The sequence below is a fragment of the Convolutriloba macropyga genome, unplaced genomic scaffold (genome assembly GCF_964194025.1).
Source record: "Convolutriloba macropyga unplaced genomic scaffold, txConMacr16.3 SCAFFOLD_1719, whole genome shotgun sequence".
In the NCBI taxonomy this organism is placed as follows: domain Eukaryota; kingdom Metazoa; phylum Xenacoelomorpha; order Acoela; family Convolutidae; genus Convolutriloba; species Convolutriloba macropyga.
In genome coordinates, this window is record NW_027450499.1 from 2501 (window position 1) to 27500 (window position 25000).

The 25000-nt window shown below is 45.5% G+C and overlaps 1 non-coding gene and 1 pseudogene across 1 annotated transcript in view; both read right to left on the minus strand.

Annotated features, from left to right (window-relative positions):
* Positions 1-946, minus strand: part of LOC142355953 (large subunit ribosomal RNA) — a gene marked incomplete at its 3' end in the record, with an annotated part of 3446 nt that extends 2500 nt beyond the window's left edge. The window contains exon 1 of the ribosomal RNA XR_012761335.1: positions 1-946. This exon is cut by the window's left edge and continues 2500 nt beyond it. This is a non-coding gene — a ribosomal RNA (large subunit ribosomal RNA).
* A 1683-nt stretch (positions 947-2629) lies between these two features.
* On the minus strand, positions 2630-2781 carry LOC142355951 (5.8S ribosomal RNA; annotated as a pseudogene).
* Positions 2782-25000: the final 22219 nt, after the last annotated feature.

Below are 25000 nucleotides of genomic sequence, written 5' to 3' on the forward strand. Positions count from 1 at the left end.
GATTAGTCTTTCGCCCCTATGCTCAGGTCAGACGATCGATTTGCACGTCAGAACCGCTTCGGGCTTCCACCATGGTTTCCCGTGGCTTCGCCCTGCCCAAGCATAGATCACCATCTTTCGGGTCGTGTGCTACTTGCTCTGGATCAGTCATGCAATAAGAGCAAAACCGTCCGTGGTTGCGGGACACCGAATCGGCGCCCTCACCACACAAAGTAGTGCAATTCATAAAAATTACACTGTTCACTTTCATTTCGCGTGTGCGCTTTCAATGAGCGACAACACTTGCAAGCAACTCACACTCCTTGGTCCGTGTTTCAAGACGGGCTGTAGGGAGCATTGAATAGGAAGTTGAGGTCAGACAGGCAATCAAGATCAATTTATCTCATTTTGTTTAGAATCAACAAGAAGAATTCCGAGGAAAACTTCTGCTCGATTCATTAACAAGATTTGCCAAAAGACGACAACTACACTACTCGGTAGCCGAGAATATAATATCAAGGCATTGAGTATGGTAACGCTCACTCCAGTTCCCCTTCAACAGTTTCACGTACTTTTCACTCTCTCTTCAGAGTGCTTTTCAACTTTCCCTCACGGTACTTGTTTACTATCGGTCTCGCTTTATAATTAGCTTTTGGAGAGACATATCTCCAGCTTCGAGTTGCACTTTCAAACAACTCTACTCATAGGAATGAGCCATTATGACTGGTATCGAAAATGACCTTTACAGGATTTTCACCTTCTTTGATGCTACTTTCCAGTAGACATCAGGACAAATTCACCAGTCTAGCATCAAACCATACCGGACACCGAGAAATGTTGCCATTTCTCTTCCCGATGAGCTTTTCCCTGTTCATTCGCCATTACTAAGGGATTCTCAGTTGATTTCTTTTCCTCCCCTTACTGATATGCTTAAGTTAAGGGGGTTCTCTCGCCCAATTCAGGTTATGTAGTTGATTGTCTCTTAATTGGTTCACTGACCAATATGAGACAGAAACCGATTCAGCAGTTTTGTTCGCTACTACTATCAAACACAGGTCGAAGTTTCCATTCAGTCATTAATTCCAACTTTCAAATGTTGTTGTTTCAGCTTTCGCTTACTAGAAGCAACATAATACTCGCTGCAATACAGACCTCGGGAAACCCTCACCGTGAATAAGGTTCACTCACATATTTCACTACATTTTGCGTGGGATTGGAGATGAGGCTACTCGTTCTTGCTCAGTACTAGGCTGAAAATTAACGAAACTTCGTTACAAACGTTCACATGTTGATGTTTCCGCTTTCGCGTACTCGAAACAACATAATACTAGTCTTTGTAATTTAGTTTCATAATTTCAACTGTTCTCATGCAGAATTTTTGCTCATTCTTATCCCAAATTTTGACCTGGCTACTAGTTACACTCCTTGTACTTATTGCAAAATGACCACAAATTTCAACAGCTTTCACATGTTGCTGTTTCGGCTTTCGCTTACTACAGTCAACATAATACTCGTTGCAAAATAAGTGCTCGGCATCTGCAATTTTCCAAAGACGAAGTTTCGCCAGTTCAATTTTCGCTCGCCAATTATGGCTACTAATTCACACGGTACTGAGCTCAACAACATTAAATTTGTTCAGCAAGACTTTCACATGTTGATGTTTTGGCTTTCGCCTACTAGAAGCAACATAATACTCGTCTTGTTAGCTCATTCAATGAGAATAGCTTTTCCCGTTGAGAATTTTTGCCTTCAATTGGCGTTGTAGTGAGTTTGGCTACTCAGATCACCAAATACTTGTGACAATTCGAACCAGAAATGTTTTCAATTTTCACATGCTGATGTTTCGGATTCAACCTACTAGAAGAAGCATAATACTTGTATTCAACAATTTCTGTATCAAATCCCAGTTTTCTCTGGTGCATCTTTGCCAAACTATTCCAAACTGCCTGAGTCTGAATACCAATTACAGGTACTAGTAAATGCACGTTACTAAGGACTATATAGTTCTAGGTTACTGTACACAACGACGTTCACATGTTGATGTTTCAGCTGCCGCTTACTAGAAACAACATAATACTTATCGTGCATACCTTTCCATAACTTGTCCTTTTCAGATGCATTAGTTTCCCTTTGTCTTGGCTTCTACAGTCAGACTGGCTACTAGTAACAGCACAGTACTAATCACATATCGTTCTACAGTTTGCAGACAACTTTCACATGTTGATGTTTCAGCTTTCGCCTACTAGAAACAACATAATACTCGCTGTATACATTTGTAGTTCTCTATGTAACTTTCATGTGAAGAAGTTTCGCCAGTCTTTTTGACTGTCTCAAATCTGAGTCATGCTTAGGCTACTAGTTGCTTCATAGTACTTATCGCCTCGAGATCATTGAACAAAACTTGATTTTCACATGTTGCTGTTTCAGCTTCCGCTTACTAGAAACAACATAATACTAGTCTCATTAAGTTCCGTCTCTTTGCAATTTTCTTATGAAGAAAATTCGCCATCACAATGACTCCAGCAGTTCTTGATCAAGGAATGCAATCATTGATCAGAATGCTATTATTTGAATCGGTTCTGCTTTAAGTGTTCCAATTTTATTGGAAGCACCAACAATAGAACATCAATGTGTTCAATCGAGAGTTATATAACCCTGAATCGGACGCAGTCAACAGCCGAAGCCGAGACCGCCTTTTGCGTTAGAGAGGTCGGTAAACAAATCTTGCGATTCATACCGAATTAACACATATAGCTGTGCTCCTCTTCGTAAAGCGAGCCAAGTGATCCCCTGTTGAAGGATGTATTTGGACCAATCTAGTAGCATTTGGTTTCCAACAAGCTCTCCCAAGTTAGCTTACTTATTGGGCTTTTCAACCAATTCGGTTGGCTACAAGCATCATCAAAGTACTAGCCACAGTTTGATCGCAAAATTCTACGACTTTCACATGTTGATGTTTCGGCTTGCGCTTAGCCTACTATAAGCAACATAATACTAGTCATATCATAGAGCGTGATCAGCTTGTGACGTTCTCATGATGAAGTTTCACCAACAGTGTCTCACTTCGAGCTTAAATCCAGCTACTAGTAACTACACAGTACTGACTGCAACGATAACTTTTATCTATACCTTTCACATGCTGCGCTTTCGGCCAGGGCCTACTAACGTCAACATAATACTCGATATAAACTTTTGTTCATGATGCAGCTTCCCCATGCAGAAGTTTCGCCTTCAAATGCTCTCTTGGCCATATGACGTAAGAAAAGGTTACTAGTAACATCACAGTACTAGCCACAGTTTGATTGCAAAATTCTACGACTTTCACATGTTGATGTTTCGGCTTGCGCTTAGCCTACTAGAAGCAACATAATACTAGTCATATCATAGAGCGTGATCAGCTTGTGACGTTCTCATGATGAAGTTTCACCAACAGTGTCTCATTTCGAGCTTAAATCCAGCTACTAGTAACTACACAGTACTGACTGCAACGCTAACTTTTATCTATACCTTTCACATGCTGCGCTTTCGGCCAGGGCCTACTAACGTCAACATAATACTCGATATAAACTTTTGTTCATGATGCAGCTTCCCCATGCAGAAGTTTCGCCTTCAAATGCTCTCTTGGCCATATGACGTAACACAAGGTTACTAGTAACATCACAGTACTAGCCACAATTTGATCGCAAAATTCTACGACTTTCACATGTTGATGTTTCGGCTTGCGCTTAGCCTACTAGAAGCAACATAATACTAGTCATATCATGGAGCGTGATCAGCTTGTGACGTTCTCATGATGAAGTTTCACCAACAGTGTCTCATTTCGAGCTTAAATCCAGCTACTAGTAACTACACAGTACTGACTGCAACGATAACTTTTATCTATACCTTTCACATGCTGCGCTTTCGGCCAGGGCCTACTAATGTCAACATAATACTCGATATAAACTTTTGTTCATGATGCAGCTTCCCCATGCAGAAGTTTCGCCTTCAAATGCTCTCTTGGCCATATGACGTAACACAAGGTTACTAGTAACATCACAGTACTAGCCACAATTTGATCGCAAAATTCTACGACTTTCACATGTTGATGTTTCGGCTTGCGCTTAGCCTACTAGAAGCAACATAATACTAGTCATATCATAGAGCTTGATCAGCTTGTGACATTCTCATGATGAAGTTTCACCAACAGTGTCTCATTTTGAGCTTAAATCCAGCTACTAGTAACTACACAGTACTGACTGCAACAATAACTTTTATCTATACCTTTCACATGCTGCGTTTTCGGCCAAGGCCTACTAACGTCAACATAATACTCGATATAAAATTTTGATCATGATGCAGCTTTCCCATGCAGAAGTTTCGCCTTCAAATGCTCTCTTGGCCATATGACGGAACACCAGGTTACTAGTAACATCACAGTACTAGCCACAGTTTGATTGCAAAATTCTACGACTTTCACATGTTGATGTTTCGGCTTGCGCTTAGCCTACTAGAAGCAACATAATACTAGTCATATCATAGAGCGTGATCAGCTTGTGACGTTCTCATGATGAAGTTTCACCAATAGTGTTTCATTCGAATTGGTTCTGCTTTAAGCTCTCCAATTGTTTTGGATGAACCAGTTTTGCCCTTCGAAGCCACTTTTGTGAGCTTTTGTGGGTCTTTACCAAGAGGATATACCTCAAGGCCTCTTTCAATTCCTTTAAGTTCTTTCAACTCCTTTACAGTTTCTAGGTTCACATAGCTGCAAACCTTATTTCTAGTTTTAAGTCTGGCCAACTTGGGGAGAGTTGGTGCAGACCGTGACCAATTCTAGTAGGATGCCACAACAAGAATGTGATCAACTTAGCTTGTCGATGAACCTGCCCCACATTCAAACAACTCTATCGCCTTTTCCTCGTATAGTTATATGCGAGGGCCTCTCATAGAGAGCGCTGTTAGCAACCTTTTCCACATAGACGATAAAGTTGTGAGTGTTTTGCACATGGCTGTTGTCATCACCACGTGACGAGTCAACTCAGCTTGACTCTCTACACTCCGACAAGCTTTGCACATACGCCTTTAGTTCAGTATGTGTCTTTAATCTGACTCCGGTGCCTCAAGCCGGAAAAATTGTCAGATTATGATCATTATCGGTTAGTCATCCCGATGCAAGATCGTATCGTACTGTCTTTGTCTACCTCCAGATTCCGAAGAACAGGAGGAGACTCTCCCAGACCTACATATCTGGGAGAATGTTCAGAGGGCGAGAAGCTGTGGATTACTCTCCCCTAAGAACTGACTAAACTTTACCCTCGTCCAAGGTAAGTTTATTTTAGCTAGCCTTCTATGTAAAGGATCTGAGGCTAAGCTGTGTTTTTTCGAGCCTTTGGCTCGGAGCAAGTTCAGTGGGCGCCCCGAGTAGCTCAACTCTTTCCCACTGAACAGCGCAACGCTCTGTCACTCGCTGGGATTTTTGCGTGTCGGTTCTAACCACGCGACTTGTGGACCTTTTTAGGCCTTTCTCATTCACAAGTCTATAGCTGGGCTTCTATAACCCAGCTTCTGAGATCTAGATAGCTGCAGTTCTGCTAGGCTGCTTTTGCTAACTAGTCTCCCTTTAAGCAGTCCCTTGCCATGACTGCTGAACTATGTATCCACACAAGTAGTTTTTGAGCTCGATACATAATTCGAGATTGGTTGCCAAGCATTCTCTAGCGACAGAGCGTCATGCGCACTACAGACATGGCCTCTACCAGCAGCCATGCCCGAAGGAATCAATCACTGATCCTTCCGCAGGTTCCCCTACGGAAACCTTGTTACGACTTTTACTTCCTCTAGACAATTAAGCTCGATCCGCTTCATCCCGTTGCCGGAGACCGAAGTCCCAACAGTAGGAATTTGCAATTCTTGCTTAACTATCCAATCAGTAGTAGCGACGGGCGGTGTGTACAAAGGGCAGGGACGTAATCCCTATGAGTTGTTGACTCATAAGTACCAGGAATTCCTGGTTCACGTCTGCAAGTTACAACAGACGATCCCCTTGAAGCGCTGTACTTTTCTCTGATTGCCCAGTCCATTTCGGACCAAGGGCTGAGTACTCAATCTAAAAGTACACAGTGTAGCGCGCGTGCAGTCCAGAACATCTAAGGGCATCACAGACCTGTTATAGCCTCACTTCATCTGCGGTATTTAATTCCGCATAGTTCCTCTAAGAAGTGTTTGAATTCACATATAGTGAATTTCATTATTTAGATGGAGAAGATCTCGTTCGTTATCGGAATTAACCAGACAGATCACTCCACTAACTAAGAACGGCCATGCACCACCGCCCATATAATCATGAAAGATATTCAATCTGTCAATCCTTAAGATGTCTGGACCGGGTGAGTTTTCCCGTGTTGAGTCAAATTAAGCCGCAGGCTCCACTCCTGGTGGTGCCCTTCCGTCAATTCCTTTAAGTTTCGATTTTGCAACCATACTTCCCCCGGAACCAATAAACTTTGGTTTCCCGGTTAATCTCTTGCCAAGTCAAGATCGACTTTGACAAATTGTAGGTTGGTATAGTTTATGGTCAGAATTACGAGGGTATCTAATCCTCTTCAATACTCTGACTTTCGTTCTTGATTAATGAAAACATTCTTGGCAAATGCTTTCGCAGTAGTTTGTCTTGCCACGATCCAAGAATTTCACCTCTAACGTAGCAATACAAATGCCCCCGTCTGTTCCTTTCAATCATTACCGCACTCAGCCAACCGGCATCAATCGAGTAGCGGGTCATTCTCCATTATTCCATGCTTTATTATTCGATCCCAAAGGATGCTTTGAACACTCTAATTTTCTCAGGGTGAAAACACCGTTTCCACAGTTCGTCACATTTAAGTGCAAACTATTTCTTCGATGCGAAGGATGAGCGGAACGAGTCAACAGATTTAACTGAAGACCATGTTGCCGTTCTACTCAAACAGATCCAACTATGAGCTTTTTAAACGCAGCAACTATTGCATACGCTTGTAGAGGCTGGTATTACCGCGGCTGCTGGCACCAGACTTGCCCTCTACTCGTTCATCAATGGAGCTTTTAAGTCCATTCCATTCTGATTACAAACCATAAAGGTTCATATCATTATTTCTAGTCACTACCTCCTCGTGCGGAGAGTGGGTAATTTGCGTGCCTGCTGCCTTCCTTGGATGTGGTAGCCGTTTCTAAGGCTCCCTCTCCGGAATCGAACCCTGATTCCCCGTTACCCGTCACAACCATGGTAGTCCGTTACACTACCATCATAGGTTGATAGGTCAGAAATTCGGAAGTTCCGTCCCCAAGCCGAAGCTATCTGGGATCTTTCAGTTACTAGGACTCATCACGGGATGTGTCTGTACTTAGCAAATCACCCGGTGTAGTCTTGTAAAAGTCTCCGACAGTGTCGGACAATCAGCATGCATTAGCTGCAGGGTTACCGCAGTTATTCATTTAGCTTGCAAATCAACTAATAGATAGTAACTGATTTAATGAGCCATTCGCGGTTCCACTTTTTCAAGCTTCGCTTGCACATGCATGGCTTAGTCTTTCAGACAAGCATATGGCAACTGACAGGATCAATCAGTTTAATTGTACTTTGAACAATCTTTCGATTTGTTCGAATTTAGAAAGACATAGCCTTGCGGCCTCGTCAATCTTGCTTTGAGCTTTTTAAATCACGAAGAGTTTCAATGCATGCTTTGGCATGGCTACTAGTTACTACACAGTACTCTACACACTTAGAGTTACCCACGATTACACATTTCACATGCTGATGTTTCGGCTCGCGCGTACTAGAAACAGCATAATACTATGTGTACTGGTAGATAGCGCTCTGTGAGCATTTCCCATGAGCAGGTTTTGCCCTCCAAATCTCTGTTCTACTGTTACCAATACCGGCTAACAACTGTATCATACTAGGGAGAATTGACTCATGATTTAAAAACCAGATGTTCACATGTCGATGTTTCGGCTCTCGCCTACTAGAAACAACATAATACTAGTCTGTTAAAAATCTCAATCACGCCGCCTCTTCAGATACAGAAGTTTTACCTTTTATTGGTTAGAGAACAGCTTTCCAGCTGTCGACATGGTTACTAGTAACAACACCGTACTCAACACAAAAACTTTTCAACTTCACAACTTTCACATGCTGATGTTTCTGCTTTCGCATACTAGAAACAGCATAATACTTATTGTTTTGTCAAGTAATTTGTGTGTCTTTCCCATGTGAAGTTTCACCGGTCAACAATGTTTCCCTGACCAATTACGGCTACTAGTAGCTGTATAATACTAGGGAAAATGATTGAGGATTTAATATCAGATTTTCACATGTTGATGTTTCGGCTTTCGCCTACTAGAAACAACATAATACTAGTCTGCTAAGAAATCTCGCTCAAATTGCCTTTTCACATACAGAAGTTTCACCTTCTATTGGTTAGAGAACAGTTCTCAGCTGTCGACATGGTTACTAGTAACAACATCGTACTCAACACAAAAATTCTTCAACTTCACAACTTTCACATGCTGATGTTTCTGCTTTCGCGTACTAGAAACAGCATAATACTTATTGCTTTGTCAAGAAGTGTGTGTGTCTTTCCCATGCGAAAGTTTCACCGGTCAGCAATAATTGCCGTGTCCAATTAAGGTTACTCATAGCTGTATAATACTAGGGAAAATGATTGAGGATTTAATATCAGATTTTCACATGTTGATGTTTCGGCTTTCGCCTACTAGAAACAACATAATACTAGTCTGCTAATAAATCTCGCACAAATTGCCTTTTCACATACAGAAGTTTCACCTCTTCTTGGTCACTGTACAGATGATGCTGTCTGTTCTTTATTTGGTTCTGCTTATTATAAGGAGGGGCATCACTCCTTCCTCCTTGGTTTGCATGCATTAAGCCTGCTTTGTGAAAAGCGTATCTTTCTAGCTTTTCTTCGCCTTACTCGAGTAGGACGATACAATCCAGACATTAGTCAGTCTTGGTGTAAAGTCACTGAGTATTATTCGGTTCTGCTTTATTCAGCAATATGCTGTATAATTGTTGTAATTTGCGAACATATTTGTTCTCAGTTCCGAACTACTAGCGACGACAGATTACCAGCGGTCATGAGCCATCAAGGTAGTTCTTTGGTGCATCAAGTAGAGAGGTGCCATCAAACAACACTTCCCTAATAATGCTACACACATAGAATTTGCTACAGTGCAGCTTTTTACTTTGCAAAATTTGCGCACAAATTTTGCATAGAATAAATGTTTTATCAAGATTTTTAGATCCCCTCCCATGAGAGAACGTTACTCCTTTAAGTGAACACCCCGCGGCGTCCTGTTGTTATTGCTTATAACCATTTCGCAAGCCGGAGGCATAATGCACTACGCAAGCCGCTACTTTGGCACAGAGGCACCTAGTTTTACACCCGGGACTTCAGGTGGCCCAGTTTTACACCCAGTACAGCGGTGCCAGTTGGTAACCCGGTGGATCCTCGGAGACCAGACATGATCATAGATCAAACCCGATGTATGCTACTCCTGAACGTATAGTATCTCCACTGTGCAATGAAATTATCGTTCGTTTCGGGCCTTCCTATACGTTCAGCAGACAATCGCTAGGAATTCACCTCGTGACCCGTGGTGACCACACTGGATTTCAAGTTTATTGATTTGGACAGACCTGTCATTTATTTTGCTTTTCAGCTTCAGTTCTGCTCGATCTAGCTTGCCTAAGGCTTGATCTCGCTTTGCTCACCCCTGTAGGAGCCTCTACTAGTACCACTCGGAGTAATGGGGAATCCACCAGACCTAATCGATGAATGCCATCAAACAACAAACATCATACCCGGCTTCATCAGGCATATTTTATTACTTCCGAGAGGTACTTTAGTATCAGATCTTTCTCCATGCCTCTTATGAGGACCCGTCAGACCTTTCGGTTTATCGTTTAGCTTCAGTCCTGCTCGATCTAGCTTTCCCAAGGCTCGATCTAGCTCTATTCGCCCCACTAGAGGGCTCTCTAAGACCCCTCGGTCTTAGTGTTAGCTCCGGTACTGCTCGGTCGTGCTTGCTGAAGGCCCGACCCAGCTTTAGTTAGATTCTCGTACTTTCTCTTGGCCTCTCTAGGAGGACCAGACAGACCTCTCGGTCTATCGTTTAGCTTCAGTCCTGCTCGATCTAGCTTGCCCAAGGCTTGATCAAGCTCTATTCGCCCCGCTAGAGGGCTCTCTAAGACCCCTCGGTCTTAGTGTTATCTTCTGTAATGCCTAACCAAGCTTACTACAGGCCTTGGTCAGGTCTTTATCGGTCACCGATTAGTAACAGACCAATCATAGGGCCTTCCACCCTATCCGGGTTGAGGTCTTTAGTCCAGCCATATTTTGACAAGACACCTCTCCCTAATAATGCCCCACACATAGAATTACTGTCCATGCAGTATTTAACTTGTGTTTTTTTCTAAAATTTGATTTTCACTTTTTGGAGGTTCATTTGCTCCTCTGACACTCTTTCAGCTTCAATCTTACTCGATCTAGCTTTCCCAAGGCTCGATCTAGCTCTATTCGCCCCACTAGAGGGCTCTCTAAGACACTTCGGTCTTAGTGTTAGCTCCGGTCTTGCTCAATCGTGCTTGCTGAAGGCGCGATCAAGCTTTAGTTAGCTTCTCGTACTTCCTCTTGGCCTCTCTAGGAGGACCAGACAGACCTCTCGGTCTATCGTTTAGCTTCAGTCCTGCTCGATCTAGCTTTCCCAAGGCTCGATCTAGCTCTATTCGCCCTGCTAGAGGGCTCTCTAAGACCCCTCGGTCTTAGTGTTAGCTCCGGTACAGCTCGGTCGTGCTTGCTGAAGGCCCGATCAAGCTTTAGTTAGATTCTCGTACTTTCTCTTGGCCTCTCTAGGAGGACCAGACAGACCTCTCGGTCTATCGTTTAGCTTCAGTCCTGCTTGATCTAGCTTTCCCAAGGCTCGATCTAGCTCTATTCGCCCTGCTAGAGGGCTCTCTAAGACCCCTCGGTCTTAGTGTTAGCTCCGGTACAGCTCGGTCGTGCTTGCTGAAGGCCCGATCAAGCTTTAGTTAGCTTCTCGTACTTTCTCTTGGCCTCTCTAGGAGGACCAGACAGACCTCTCGGTCTATCGTTTAGCTTCAGTCCTGCTCGATCTAGCTTTCCCAAGGCTCGATCTAGATCTATTCGCCCTGCTAGAGGGCTCTCTAAGACCCCTCGGTCTTAGTGTTAGCTCCGGTACAGCTCGGTCGTGCTTGCTGAAGGCCTGATCAAGCTTTAGTTAGCTTCTCGTACTTTCTCTTGGCCTCTCTAGGAGGACCAGACAGACCTTTCGGTCTCTTGCTTAGCTTCAGTCCTGCTCGATCTAGCTTTCCCAAGGCTCGATCTAGCTCTATTCGCCCCGCTAGAGGGCTCTCTAAGACCCCTCGGTCTTAGTGTTAACTCCTGTAATGCCTAACCAAGCTTACTACAGGCCTTGGTCAGGTCTTTATCGGTCACCGATTAGTAACAGACCGATCATGGGGCCTTCCACCCTATCCGGGTTGAGGTCTTTAGTCCAGCCATATTTTGACAAGACACCTCCCCCTAATAATGCCCCACACATAGAAATACTGTCCATGCAGTATTTAACTTGTGTTTTTTCTAAAATTTGATTTTCACTTTTTGGAGGTTCATTTGCTCCTCTGACACTCTTTCAGCTTCAATCTTACTCGATCTAGCTTTCCCAAGGCTCGATCTAGCTCTATTCGCCCCACCAGAGGGCTCTCTAAGACACTTCGGTCTTAGTGTTAGCTCCGGTCTTGCTCAATCGTGCTTGCTGAAGGCGCGATCAAGCTTTAGTTAGCTTCTCGTACTTTCTCTTGGCCTCTCTAGGAGGACCAGACAGACCTCTCGGTCTATCGTTTAGCTTCAGTCCTGCTCGATCTAGCTTTCCCAAGGCTCGATCTAGCTCTATTCGCCCCGCTAGAGGGCTCTCTAAGACCCCTCGGTCTTAGTGTTAGCTCCGGTACAGCTCGGTCGTGCTTGCTGAAGGCCCGATCAAGCTTTAGTTGGCTTCTCGTACTTTCTCTTGGCCTCTCTAGGAGGACCAGACAGACCTCTCGGTCTCTTGCTTAGCTTCAGTCCTGCTCGATCTAGCTTGCCCAAGGCTTGATCAAGCTCTATTCGCCCCGCTAGAGGGCTCTCTAAGACCCCTCGGTCTTAGTGTTAGCTCCGGTACAGCTCGGTCGTGCTTGCTGAAGGCCCGATCAAGCTTTAGTTAGCTTCTCGTTTTTTCTCTTGGCCTCTCTAGGAGGACCAGACAGACCTCTCGGTCTATCGTTTAGCTTCAGTCCTGCTCGATCTAGCTTTCCCAAGGCTCGATCTAGCTCTATTCGCCCCGCTAGAGGGCTCTCTAAGACCCCTCGGTCTTAGTGTTAGCTCCGGTACAGCTCGGTCGTGCTTGCTGAAGGCCCGATCAAGCTTTAGTTGGCTTCTCGTACTTTCTCTTGGCCTCTCTAGGAGGACCAGACAGACCTCTCGGTCTATCCTTTAGCTTCAGTCCTGCTCGATCTAGCTTTCCCAAGGCTCGATCTAGCTCTATTCGCCCCGCTAGAGGGCTCTCTAAGACCCCTCGGTCTTAGTGTTATCTCCTGTAATGCCTAACCAAGCTTACTACAGGCCTTGGTCAGGTCTTTATCGGTCACCGATTAGTAACAGACCGATCATAGGGCCTTCCACCCTATCTGGGTTGAGGTCTTTAGTCCAGCCATATTTTGACAAGACACCTCCCCCTAATAATGCCCCACACATAGAATTACTGTTTATGCAGCTTTTCACTTGTGAAATTTTTAATTTTCGCAATTATTATAGAATAAGTGTTTGCGCAGCTTTTCATAGGTCGAGCTCTAGCTAGCTAGCTCAAGCTAGCTAGCTAGCTCAAGCTCAAGCTATCTAGCTCAAGCTCAAGCCAGCTAGCTCAAGCTCAAGCTAGCTAGCTAGCTCAAGCTCAAGCTAGCTAGCTAGCTCAAGCTCAAGCTAGCTAGCTCAAGCTCAAGCTAGCTAGCTCAAGCTCAAGCTAGCTAGCTAGCTCAAGCTCAAGCTCAAGCTAGCTAGCTCAAGCTCAAGCTCAAGCTAGCTAGCTAGCTCAAGCTCAAGCTAGCTAGCTAGCTCAAGCTCAAGCTAGCTAGCTAGCTCAAGCTCAAGCTAGCTAGCTCAAGCTCAAGCTCAAGCTCAAGCTAGCTAGCTAGCTCAAGCTAGCTAGCTAGCTCAAGCTCAAGCTAGCTAGCTAGCTCAAGTTCAAGCTAGCTAGCTAGCTCAAGCTCAAGCTAGCTAGCTAGCTCAAGCTCAAGCTAGCTAGCTCAAGCTCAAGCTAGCTAGCTCAAGCTCAAGCTAGCTAGCTAGCTCAAGCTCAAGCTCAAGCTAGCTAGCTCAAGCTCAAGCTCAAGCTAGCTAGCTAGCTCAAGCTCAAGCTAGCTAGCTAGCTCAAGCTCAAGCTCAAGCTAGCTAGCTAGCTCAAGTTCAAGCTAGCTAGCTAGCTCAAGCTCAAGCTAGCTAGCTCAAGCTCAAGCTAGCTAGCTCAAGCTCAAGCCAGCTAGCTCAAGCTCAAGCTCAAGCTAGCTAGCTAGCTCAAGCACAAGCTAGCTAGCTAGCTCAATCTCAAGCTAGCTAGCTCAAGCTCAAGCTAGCTAGCTCAAGCTCAAGCTAGCTAGCTAGCTCAAGCTCAAGCTCAAGCTAGCTAGCTCAAGCTCAAGCTCAAGCTAGCTAGCTAGCTCAAGCTCAAGCTAGCTAGCTAGCTCAAGCTCAAGCTCAAGCTAGCTAGCTCAAGCTCAAGCTCAAGCTAGCTAGCTAGCTCAAGCTCAAGCTGGCTAGCTAGCTCAAGCTCAAGCTAGCTAGCTAGCTCAAGCTCAAGCTAGCTAGCTCAAGCTCAAGCTCAAGCTCAAGCTAGCTAGCTAGCTCAAGCTAGCTAGCTAGCTCAAGCTCAAGCTAGCTAGCTAGCTCAAGTTCAAGCTAGCTAGCTAGCTCAAGCTCAAGCTAGCTAGCTAGCTCAAGCTCAAGCTAGCTAGCTCAAGCTCAAGCTAGCTAGCTCAAGCTCAAGCTAGCTAGCTAGCTCAAGCTCAAGCTCAAGCTAGCTAGCTCAAGCTCAAGCTCAAGCTAGCTAGCTAGCTCAAGCTCAAGCTAGCTAGCTAGCTCAAGCTCAAGCTAGCTAGCTAGCTCAAGTTCAAGCTAGCTAGCTAGCTCAAGCTCAAGCTAGCTAGCTCAAGCTCAAGCTAGCTAGCTCAAACTCAAGCTAGCTAGCTAGCTCAAGTTCAAGCTAGCTAGCTAGCTCAAGCTCAAGCTAGCTAGCTAGCTCAAGCTCAAGCTAGCTAGCTCAAGCTCAAGCTAGCTAGCTCAAGCTCCAGCTAGCTAGCTAGCTCAAGCTCAAGCTCAAGCTAGCTAGCTCAAGCTCAAGCTCAAGCTAGCTAGCTAGCTCAAGCTCAAGCTAGCTAGCTAGCTCAAGCTCAAGCTAGCTAGCTAGCTCAAGTTCAAGCTAGCTAGCTAGCTCAAGCTCAAGCTAGCTAGCTCAAGCTCAAGCTAGCTAGCTCAAGCTCAAGCCAGCTAGCTCAAGCTCAAGCTCAAGCTAGCTAGCTAGCTCAAGCACAAGCTTGCTAGCTAGCTCAAGCTCAAGCTAGCTAGCTCAAGCTCAAGCTAGCTAGCTCAAGCTCAAGCTAGCTAGCTCAAGCTCAAGCTCAAGCTAGCTAGCTAGCTCAAGCACAAGCTTGCTAGCTAGCTCAAGCTCAAGCTAGCTAGCTCAAGCTCAAGCTAGCTAGCTCAAGCTCAAGCTAGCTAGCTAGCTCAAGCTCAAGCTCAAGCTAGCTAGCTCAAGCTCAAGCTCAAGCTAGCTAGCTAGCTCAAGCTCAAGCTAGCTAGCTAGCTCAAGCTCAAGCTAGCTAGCTAGCTCAAGCTCAAGCTAGCTAGCTCAAGCTCAAGCTCAAGCTAGCTAGCTAGCTCAAGCTAGCTAGCTAGCTCAAGCTCAAGCTAGCTAGCTAGCTCAAGTTCAAGCTAGCTAGCTAGCTCAAGCTCAAGCTAGCTAGCTAGCTCAAGCTCAAGCTAGCTAGCTCAAGCTCAAGCTAGCTAGCTCAAGCTCAAGCTAGCTAGCTAGCTCAAGCTCAAGCTCAAGCTAGCTAGCTCAAGCTCAAGCTCAAGCTAGCTAGCTAGCTCAAGCTCAAGCTAGCTAGCTAGCTCAAGCTCAAGCTAGCTAGCTAGCTCAAGTTCAAGCTAGCTAGCTAGCTCAAGCTCAAGCTAGCTAGCTCAAGCTCAAGCTAGCTAGCTCAAGCTCAAGCCAGCTAGCTCAAGCTCAAGCTCAAGCTAGCTAGCTAGCTCAAGCACAAGCTAGCTAGCTAGCTCAAGCTCAAGCTAGCTAGCTCAAGCTCAAGCTAGCTAGCTCAAGCTCAAGCTAGCTAGCTAGCTCAAGCTCAAGCTCAAGCTAGCTAGCTCAAGCTCAAGCTCAAGCTAGCTAGCTAGCTCAAGCTCAAGCTAGCTAGCTAGCTCAAGCTCAAGCTCAAGCTAGCTAGCTCAAGCTCAAGCTCAAGCTAGCTAGCTAGCTCAAGCTCAAGCTAGCTAGCTAGCTCAAGCTCAAGCTAGCTAGCTAGCTCAAGCTCAAGCTAGCTAGCTCAAGCTCAAGCTCAAGCTCAAGCTAGCTAGCTAGCTCAAGCTAGCTAGCTAGCTCAAGCTCAAGCTAGCTAGCTAGCTCAAGTTCAAGCTAGCTAGCTAGCTCAAGCTCAAGCTAGCTAGCTAGCTCAAGCTCAAGCTAGCTAGCTCAAGCTCAAGCTAGCTAGCTCAAGCTCAAGCTAGCTAGCTAGCTCAAGCTCAAGCTCAAGCTAGCTAGCTCAAGCTCAAGCTCAAGCTAGCTAGCTAGCTCAAGCTCAAGCTAGCTAGCTAGCTCAAGCTCAAGCTAGCTAGCTAGCTCAAGTTCAAGCTAGCTAGCTAGCTCAAGCTCAAGCTAGCTAGCTCAAGCTCAAGCTAGCTAGCTCAAACTCAAGCTAGCTAGCTAGCTCAAGTTCAAGCTAGCTAGCTAGCTCAAGCTCAAGCTAGCTAGCTAGCTCAAGCTCAAGCTAGCTAGCTCAAGCTCAAGCTAGCTAGCTCAAGCTCAAGCTAGCTAGCTAGCTCAAGCTCAAGCTCAAGCTAGCTAGCTCAAGCTCAAGCTCAAGCTAGCTAGCTAGCTCAAGCTCAAGCTAGCTAGCTAGCTCAAGCTCAAGCTAGCTAGCTAGCTCAAGTTCAAGCTAGCTAGCTAGCTCAAGCTCAAGCTAGCTAGCTCAAGCTCAAGCTAGCTAGCTCAAGCTCAAGCCAGCTAGCTCAAGCTCAAGCTCAAGCTAGCTAGCTAGCTCAAGCACAAGCTTGCTAGCTAGCTCAAGCTCAAGCTAGCTAGCTCAAGCTCAAGCTAGCTAGCTCAAGCTCAAGCTAGCTAGCTCAAGCTCAAGCTCAAGCTAGCTAGCTAGCTCAAGCACAAGCTTGCTAGCTAGCTCAAGCTCAAGCTAGCTAGCTCAAGCTCAAGCTAGCTAGCTCAAGCTCAAGCTAGCTAGCTAGCTCAAGCTCAAGCTCAAGCTAGCTAGCTCAAGCTCAAGCTCAAGCTAGCTAGCTAGCTCAAGCTCAAGCTAGCTAGCTAGCTCAAGCTCAAGCTAGCTAGCTAGCTCAAGCTCAAGCTAGCTAGCTCAAGCTCAAGCTCAAGCTAGCTAGCTAGCTCAAGCTAGCTAGCTAGCTCAAGCTCAAGCTAGCTAGCTAGCTCAAGTTCAAGCTAGCTAGCTAGCTCAAGCTCAAGCTAGCTAGCTAGCTCAAGCTCAAGCTATCTAGCTCAAGCTCAAGCTAGCTAGCTCAAGCTCAAGCTAGCTAGCTAGCTCAAGCTCAAGCTCAAGCTAGCTAGCTCAAGCTCAAGCTCAAGCTAGCTAGCTAGCTCAAGCTCAAGCTAGCTAGCTAGCTCAAGCTCAAGCTAGCTAGCTAGCTCAAGTTCAAGCTAGCTAGCTAGCTCAAGCTCAAGCTAGCTAGCTCAAGCTCAAGCTAGCTAGCTCAAGCTCAAGCCAGCTAGCTCAAGCTCAAGCTCAAGCTAGCTAGCTAGCTCAAGCTCAAGCTCAAGCTCAAGCTAGCTAGCTAGCTCAAGTTCAAGCTAGCTAGCTAGCTCAAGCTCAAGCTAGCTAGCTCAAGCTCAAGCTAGCTAGCTCAAGCTCAAGCCAGCTAGCTCAAGCTCAAGCTCAAGCTAGCTAGCTAGCTCAAGCTCAAGCTAGCTAGCTCAAGCTCAAGCTAGCTAGCTAGCTAGCTCAAGCTCAAGCTCAAGCTAGCTAGCTCAAGCTCAAGCTCAAGCTAGCTAGCTCAAGCTCAAGCTCAAGCTAGCTAGCTCAAGCTCAAGCTCAAGCTAGCTAGCTCAAGCCCAAGCTCAAGCTAGCTAGCTAGCTCAAGCTCAAGCTAGCTAGCTCAAGCTCAAGCTCAAGCTCAAGCTAGCTAGCTAGCTAGCTCAAGCTCAAGCTCAAGCTAGCTAGCTAGCTCAAGCTCAAGCTAGCTAGCTCAAGCTCAAGCTAGCTAGCTAGCTCAAGTTCAAGCTAGCTAGCTAGCTCAAGCTCAAGCTAGCTAGCTAGCTCAAGCTCAAGCTAGCTAGCTCAAGCTCAAGCTAGCTAGCTCAAGCTCAAGCTAGCTGGCTAGCTCAAGCTCAAGCTCAAGCTAGCTAGCTCAAGCTCAAGCTCAAGCTAGCTAGCTAGCTCAAGCTCAAGCTAGCTAGCTAGCTCAAGCTCAAGCTAGCTAGCTAGCTCAAGTTCAAGCTAGCTAGCTAGCTCAAGCTCAAGCTAGCTAGCTCAAGCTCAAGCTAGCTAGCTCAAACTCAAGCTAGCTAGCTAGCTCAAGTTCAAGCTAGCTAGCTAGCTCAAGCTCAAGCTAGCTAGCTAGCTCAAGCTCAAGCTAGCTAGCTCAAGCTCAAGCTAGCTAGCTCAAGCTCAAGCTAGCTAGCTAGCTCAAGCTCAAGCTCAAGCTAGCTAGCTCAAGCTCAAGCTCAAGCTAGCTAGCTAGCTCAAGCTCAAGCTAGCTAGCTAGCTCAAGCTCAAGCTAGCTAGCTAGCTCAAGTTCAAGCTAGCTAGCTAGGTCAAGCTCAAGCTAGCTAGCTCAAGCTCAAGCTAGCTAGCTCAAGCTCAAGCCAGCTAGCTCAAGCTCAAGCTCAAGCTAGCTAGCTAGCTCAAGCACAAGCTTGCTAGCTAGCTCAAGCTCAAGCTAGCTAGCTCAAGCTCAAGCTAGCTAGCTCAAGCTCAAGCTAGCTAGCTCAAGCTCAAGCTCAAGCTAGCTAGCTAGCTCAAGCACAAGCTTGCTAGCTAGCTCAAGCTCAAGCTAGCTAGCTCAAGCTCAAGCTAGCTAGCTCAAGCTCAAGCTAGCTAGCTAGCTCAAGCTCAAGCTCAAGCTAGCTAGCTCAAGCTCAAGCTCAAGCTAGCTAGCTAGCTCAAGCTCAAGCTAGCTAGCTAGCTCAAGCTCAAGCTAGCTAGCTAGCTCAAGCTCAAGCTAGCTAGCTCAAGCTCAAGCTCAAGCTAGCTAGCTAGCTCAAGCTAGCTAGCTAGCTCAAGCTCAAGCTAGCTAGCTAGCTCAAGTTCAAGCTAGCTAGCTAGCTCAAGCTCAAGCTAGCTAGCTAGCTCAAGCTCAAGCTAGCTAGCTCAAGCTCAAGCTAGCTAGCTCAAGCTCAAGCTAGCTAGCTAGCTCAAGCTCAAGCTCAAGCTAGCTAGCTCAAGCTCAAGCTCAAGCTAGCTAGCTAGCTCAAGCTCAAGCTAGCTAGCTAGCTCAAGCTCAAGCTAGCTAGCTAGCTCAAGTTCAAGCTAGCTAGCTAGCTCAAGCTCAAGCTAGCTAGCTCAAGCTCAAGCTAGCTAGCTCAAGCTCAAGCCAGCTAGCTCAAGCTCAAGCTCAAGCTAGCTAGCTAGCTCAAGCTCAAGCTCAAGCTAGCTAGCTAGCTCAAGTTCAAGCTAGCTAGCTAGCTCAAGCTCAAGCTAGCTAGCTCAAGCTCAAGCTAGCTAGCTCAAGCTCAAGCCAGCTAGCTCAAGCTCAATCTCAAGCTAGCTAGCTAGCTCAAGCTCAAGCTAGCTAGCTCAAGCTCAAGCTAGCTAGCTAGCTAGCTCAAGCTCAAGCTCAAGCTAGCTAGCTCAAGCTCAAGCTCAAGCTAGCTAGCTCAAGCTCAAGCTCAAGCTAGCTAGCTCAAGCTCAAGCTCAAGCTAGCTAGCTCAAGCTCAAGCTCAAGCTAGCTAGCTAGCTCAAGCTCAAGCTAGCTAGCTCAAGCTCAAGCTCAAGCTCAAGCTAGCTAGCTAGCTAGCTCAAGCTCAAGCTCAAGCTAGCTAGCTAGCTCAAGCTCAAGCTAGCTAGCTCAAGCTCAAGCCAGCTAGCTCAAGCTCAAGCTCAAGCTAGCTAGCTAGCTCAAGCTCAAGCTAGCTAGCTCAAGCTCAAGCCAGCTAGCTCAAGCTCAAGCTCAAGCTCAAGCTAGCTAGCTAGCTCAAGCTCAAGCTAGATAGCTAGCTCAAGCTAGCTAGCTAGCTCAAGCTCAAGCTCAAGCTAGCTAGCTAGCTAGCTCAAGCTCAAGCTAGCTAGCTCAAGCTCAAGCCAGCTAGCTCAAGCTCAAGCTCAAGCTAGCTAGCTAGCTCAAGCTCAAGCTAGCTAGCTCAAGCTCAAGCTCAAGCGAGCTAGCTAGCTCAAGCTCAAGCTAGCTAGCTAGCTCAAGCTCAAGCTAGCTAACTCAAGCTAACTCAGCTAGCTCAAGCTAACTCAAGCTAGCTAAAGCTAACTCAAGCTAACTCAAGCTAACTCAAGCTAACTCAAGCTAGCTAAAGCTAACTCAAGCTAACTCAAGCTAACCCGAGCTAACTCAAGCTAGCTCAAGCTAACCCAAGCTAGCTAAAGCTAACTCAAGCTAACTCAAGCTAATTCAAGCTAACTCAAGCTAACTCAAGCTAACTCAAGCTAACTCAAGCTAGTTCAAGCTAACTCAAGCTAGCTAAAGCTAACTCAAGCTAACTCAAGCTAACTCAAGCTAGCTCAAGCTAACTCAAGCTAGTTCAAGCTAACTCAAGCTAGCTAAAGCTAACTCAAGCTAACTCAAGCTAACTCAAGCTAGCTCAAGCTAACTCAAGCTAACTCAAGCTAACTCAAGCTAACCCGAGCTAACTCAAGCTAACTCAAGGTAGCTAAAGCTAGTTCAAGCTAGCTCAAGCTAGCTAAAGCTAAGACAAGCTAACTCAAGCTAACTCAAGCTAACTCAAGCTAACTCAAGCTAGTTCAAGCTAACTCAAGCTAGCTAAAGCTAACTCAAGCTAACTCAAGCTAACTCAAGCTAGCTCAAGCTAACTCAAGCTAGTTCAAGCTAACTCAAGCTAGCTAAAGCTAACTCAAGCTAACTCAAGCTAACTCAAGCTAGCTCAAGCTAACTCAAGCTAGTTCAAGCTAACTCAAGCTAGCTAAAGCTAACTCAAGCTAACTCAAGCTAACTCAAGCTAACTCAAGCTAGCTAAAGCTAACTCAAGCTAACTCAAGCTAACCCGAGCTAACTCAAGCTAGCTCAAGCTAACCCAAGCTAGCTAAAGCTAACTCAAGCTAACTCAAGCTAATTCAAGCTAACTCAAGCTAACTCAAGCTAACTCAAGCTAACTCAAGCTAGCTAAAGCTAACTCAAGCTAACTCAAGCTAACTCAAGCTAACCCGAGCTAACTCAAGCTAACTCAAGGTAGCTAAAGCTAGTTCAAGCTAACTCAAGCTAGCTAAAGCTAAGACAAGCTAACTCAAGCTAACTCAAGCTAACTCAAGCTAACTCAAGCTAACTCAAGCTAGTTCAAGCTAACTCAAGCTAACTCAAGCTAACTCAAGCTAGCTAAAGCTAACTCAAGCTAACTCAAGCTAACTCAAGCTAACCCGAGCTAACTCAAGCTAACTCAAGGTAGCTAAAGCTAGTTCAAGCTAGCTCAAGCTAGCTAAAGCTAAGACAAGCTAACTCAAGCTAACTCAAGCTAACTCAAGCTAGTTCAAGCTAACTCAAGCTAGCTAAAGCTAACTCAAGCTAACTCAAGCTAACTCAAGCTAGCTCAAGCTAACTCAAGCTAGTTCAAGCTAACTCAAGCTAGCTAAAGCTAACTCAAGCTAACTCAAGCTAACTCAAGCTAACTCAAGCTAGCTAAAGCTAACTCAAGCTAACTCAAGCTAACCCGAGCTAACTCAAGCTAGCTCAAGCTAACCCAAGCTAGCTAAAGCTAACTCAAGCTAACTCAAGCTAATTCAAGCTAACTCAAGCTAACTCAAGCTAACTCAAGCTAACTCAAGCTAGCTAAAGCTAACTCAAGCTAACTCAAGCTAACTCAAGCTAACCCGAGCTAACTCAAGCTAACTCAAGGTAGCTAAAGCTAGTTCAAGCTAACTCAAGCTAGCTAAAGCTAAGACAAGCTAACTCAAGCTAACTCAAGCTAACTCAAGCTAGCTCAAGCTAACTCAAGCTAGTTCAAGCTAACTCAAGCTAACTCAAGCTAACTCAAGCTAGCTAAAGCTAACTCAAGCTAACTCAAGCTAACTCAAGCTAACCCGAGCTAACTCAAGCTAACTCAAGGTAGCTAAAGCTAGTTCAAGCTAGCTCAAGCTAGCTAAAGCTAAGACAAGCTAACTCAAGCTAACTCAAGCTAACTCAAGCTAGTTCAAGCTAACTCAAGCTAGCTAAAGCTAACTCAAGCTAACTCAAGCTAACTCAAGCTAGCTCAAGCTAACTCAAGCTAGTTCAAGCTAACTCAAGCTAGCTAAAGCTAACTCAAGCTAACTCAAGCTAACTCAAGCTAACTCAAGCTAGCTAAAGCTAACTCAAGCTAACTCAAGCTAACCCGAGCTAACTCAAGCTAGCTCAAGCTAACCCAAGCTAGCTAAAGCTAACTCAAGCTAACTCAAGCTAATTCAAGCTAACTCAAGCTAACTCAAGCTAACTCAAGCTAACTCAAGCTAGCTAAAGCTAACTCAAGCTAACTCAAGCTAACTCAAGCTAACCCGAGCTAACTCAAGCTAACTCAAGGTAGCTAAAGCTAGTTCAAGCTAACTCAAGCTAGCTAAAGCTAAGACAAGCTAACTCAAGCTAACTCAAGCTAACTCAAGCTAACTCAAGCTAACTCAAGCTAGTTCAAGCTAACTCAAGCTAACTCAAGCTAACTCAAGCTAGCTAAAGCTAACTCAAGCTAACTCAAGCTAACTCAAGCTAACCCGAGCTAACTCAAGCTAACTCAAGGTAGCTAAAGCTAGTTCAAGCTAGCTCAAGCTAGCTAAAGCTAAGACAAGCTAACTCAAGCTAACTCAAGCTAACTCAAGCTAGTTCAAGCTAACTCAAGCTAGCTAAAGCTAACTCAAGCTAACTCAAGCTAACTCAAGCTAGCTCAAGCTAACTCAAGCTAGTTCAAGCTAACTCAAGCTAGCTAAAGCTAACTCAAGCTAACTCAAGCTAACTCAAGCTAACTCAAGCTAGCTAAAGCTAACTCAAGCTAACTCAAGCTAACCCGAGCTAACTCAAGCTAGCTCAAGCTAACCCAAGCTAGCTAAAGCTAACTCAAGCTAACTCAAGCTAATTCAAGCTAACTCAAGCTAACTCAAGCTAACTCAAGCTAACTCAAGCTAGCTAAAGCTAACTCAAGCTAACTCAAGCTAACTCAAGCTAACCCGAGCTAACTCAAGCTAACTCAAGGTAGCTAAAGCTAGTTCAAGCTAACTCAAGCTAGCTAAAGCTAAGACAAGCTAACTCAAGCTAACTCAAGCTAACTCAAGCTAACTCAAGCTAACTCAAGCTAACTCAAGCTAGTTCAAGCTAACTCAAGCTAACTCAAGCTAACTCAAGCTAGCTAAAGCTAACTCAAGCTAACTCAAGCTAACTCAAGCTAACCCGAGCTAACTCAAGCTAACTCAAGGTAGCTAAAGCTAGTTCAAGCTAACTCAAGCTAGCTAAAGCTAAGACAAGCTAACTCAAGCTAACTCAAGCTAACTCAAGCTAACTCAAGCTAACTAAAGCTAGTTCAAGCTAACTCAAGCTAGCTAAAGCTAACTCAAGCTAACTCAAGCTAACTCAAGCTAGCTCAAGCTAACTCAAGCTAGTTCAAGCTAACTCAAGCTAGCTAAAGCTAACTCAAGCTAACTCAAGCTAACTCAAGCTAACTCAAGCTAGCTAAAGCTAACTCAAGCTAACTCAAGCTAACCCGAGCTAACTCAAGCTAGCTCAAGCTAACCCAAGCTAGCTAAAGCTAACTCAAGCTAACTCAAGCTAATTCAAGCTAACTCAAGCTAACTCAAGCTAACTCAAGCTAACTCAAGCTAGCTAAAGCTAACTCAAGCTAACTCAAGCTAACTCAAGCTAACCCGAGCTAACTCAAGCTAACTCAAGGTAGCTAAAGCTAGTTCAAGCTAACTCAAGCTAGCTAAAGCTAAGACAAGCTAACTCAAGCTAACTCAAGCTAACTCAAGCTAACTCAAGCTAACTCAAGCTAGTTCAAGCTAACTTAATGAAGTTAACCCAAGCTAACTTGGGTTAATGAAGTCAAACTCAAGCTAACCCGAGCTAACTCAAGCTAACTCAAGCTAATTCAAGCTAACTCAAGCTAACTCAAGCTAATTCAAGCTAGCTAACTCAAGCTAACTCAAGCTAACTCAAGCTAGTTCAAGCTAACTTAATGAAGTTAACCCAAGCTAACTTGGGTTAATGAAGTCAAACTCAAGCTAACCCGAGCTAACTCAAGCTAACTCAAGCTAATTCAAGCTAACTCAAGCTAACTCAAGCTAATTCAAGCTAACTCAAGCTAATTCAAGCTAACTCAAGCTAGCTCAAGCTAACTCAAGCTAACCCAAGCTAACTTAAGCTAGCTTAAGCTAATTAAAGCTAATTAAAGCTAACTCAAGCTAACCCAAGCTAACTTAAGCTAGCTCTAGCTGGCTGCCACTGTTAGGCCATTTGGGAGCGCTTTTCTCGCACTCTGATTGGCTGCCACTGTTAGGCCATTTGGGAGCGCTTTTCTCGCACTCTGATTGGCTGCCACTGTTAGGCCATTTGGGAGCGCTTTTCTCGCACTCTGATTGGCTGCCACTGTTAGGCCATTTGGGAGCGCTTTTCTCGCACTCTGATTGGCTGCCACTGTTAGGCCATTTGGGAGCGCTTTTCTCGCACTCTGATTGGCTGCCACTGTTAGGCCATTTGGGAGCGCTTTTCTCGCACTCTGATTGGCTGCCACTGTTAGGCCATTTGGGAGCGCTTTTCTCGCACTCTGATTGGCTGCCACTGTTAGGCCATTTGGGAGCGCTTTTCTCGAACTCTGATTGGCTGCCACTGTTAGGCCATTTGGGAGCGCTTTTCTCGCACTCTGATTGGCTGCCACTGTTAGGCCATTTGGGAGCGCTTTTCTCGCACTCTGATTGGCTGCCACTGTTAGGCCATTTGGGAGCGCTTTTCTCGCACTCTGATTGGCTGCCACTGTTAGGCCATTTGGGAGCGCTTTTCTCGCACTCTGATTGGCTGCCACTGTTAGGCCATTTGGGAGCGCTTTTGTCGCACTCTGATTGGCTGCCACTGTTAGGCCATTTGGGAGCGCTTTTCTCGCACTCTGATTGGCTGCCACTGTTAGGCCATTTGGGAGCGCTTTTCTCGCACTCTGATTGGCTGCCACTGTTAGGCCATTTGGGAGCGCTTTTCTCGCACTCTGATTGGCTGCCACTGTTAGGCCATTTGGGAGCGCTTTTCTCGCACTCTGATTGGCTGCCACTGTTAGGCCATTTGGGAGCGCTTTTCTCGCACTCTGATTGGCTGCCACTGTTAGGCCATTTGGGAGCGCTTTTCTCGCACTCTGATTGGCTGCCACTGTTAGGCCATTTGGGAGCGCTTTTCTCGCACTCTGATTGGCTGCCACTGTTAGGCCATTTGGGAGCGCTTTTCTCGCACTCTGATTGGCTGCCACTGTTAGGCCATTTGGGAGCGCTTTTCTCGCACTCTGATTGGCTGCCACTGTTAGGCCATTTGGGAGCGCTTTTCTCGCACTCTGATTGGCTGCCACTGTTAGGCCATTTGG